Consider the following 1450-nt stretch of genomic DNA (forward strand, 5'->3'; position numbering starts at 1 on the left):
ATATATGTATATATATATATGTATGCATGCATGTATGTATGTATGTATGTATATATAAGGGCACACGAAGCACCAGCTATAAAGTGGAAGTATAGCAAGCTGGTGCTTCGTGTATCCATTAATTAAGAATTTAATGTATAGCTGTTTAATGCTTGCTGCTAGTAATGCTATTGTTATTGTTATAATCAATTATTTAGATTTACCGCTGATAGTAATAACAATTATAATAATACCTTATCGAGTATTCATTTTGAATATTTACTCATTTATATATGTGTGTGTTTGTGTGTGTGTTTGTCTGTGTGTTTATCTATGTATGTATGTATATTATGAAAAATGAAATTTCAACACGTTTTTGTATATGATTACTACGTGAATAGCTTATTTCTACTGCTTTTAAGTTGAATGTAGAAATAGACGAAAACGGATACATTTAGGTCGTTTGATTCTGTTATTTCCGGTAAAGAAAAAACAAACCCTGTCCTTTAGTCGTCGATGGTAATCAAATCAAAATTCTAATTAAAAATAATCCCGGTCATTAGCAGACAGCGTAGTGATACTCCAGATATCTCATATGAGCGTTATAAGGTGTTGAAAAATACTTGGATGCGTGAATCGCTATGATGTTTGGGTGCCTCGGAATTTAACGGAAAAAAAAATTGATAGATTGCTCGTCCATCTGCGAATCTCCGACCGAATACAATAAAAACGCTCAATTTGTGCAAAGAATGATCACAGGTGTGAAAAGTCGATTATTTGCAAAATGTGGAGCGTAAATAGATCCCGGAGAAAAGAAAATGAATTACCATTAATCTCTCCAAAAACTGGTCAGTATCCATAGAAAATGACACTGAATCTGGTACGATTATAAAGGTATGGTATTTTACGAGAGCCTTCCGCAAAATCAGATATTGAATTCAGACAGTCACTGTCCCTAGCATGACCGATTGAAGAAGGCAGTCGATGAAAAACGTCCATAATTGGCCGATTCGAAGGGTGTCGTCTGCCTTTAGAACAGCGCAAGGCTTCATGTTTCCTTGCAGACCCAAGAGAATTTGTTAAAGTTTGGTTGAGATGTCTTGTCATACCTATTGTACTCACCTGACCTTGCACCTTCAGATTACCATCTATTTTGATCCCTACGAAATTTACTTAATGGGAAGAACTTTGATTATTTGTAAGACCATTTAAATCGGTTCATGACTAGGAAGATGCCAAATTCTGGGAGGATGGGATCAAAGACAATGAAATGTGGAACAAAGGGGGACATAAGCGGTTGACTAAAAGAATATACAAATCTCTAAATATTGTTTTTGATTTTACTTAGAAAACTGTAAGCATGTACACACACACACACACACACACACACACACACACACACACACACATATATATAGAGGGAGATAGATAGATAGATAGATAGATAGATAGATAGATAGATAGATAGATA

At 34.8% G+C, this 1450-nt stretch overlaps 1 protein-coding gene across 1 annotated transcript in view; it reads right to left on the reverse strand.

Annotated features, from left to right (window-relative positions):
* Positions 1–1450, reverse strand: part of LOC106874629 (uncharacterized) — a 9199-nt gene that overhangs the window by 6839 nt on the left and 910 nt on the right. The window lies entirely within an intron of this gene.

Source organism: Octopus bimaculoides, chromosome 6, assembly GCF_001194135.2.
Source record: "Octopus bimaculoides isolate UCB-OBI-ISO-001 chromosome 6, ASM119413v2, whole genome shotgun sequence".
In the NCBI taxonomy this organism is placed as follows: domain Eukaryota; kingdom Metazoa; phylum Mollusca; class Cephalopoda; order Octopoda; family Octopodidae; genus Octopus; species Octopus bimaculoides.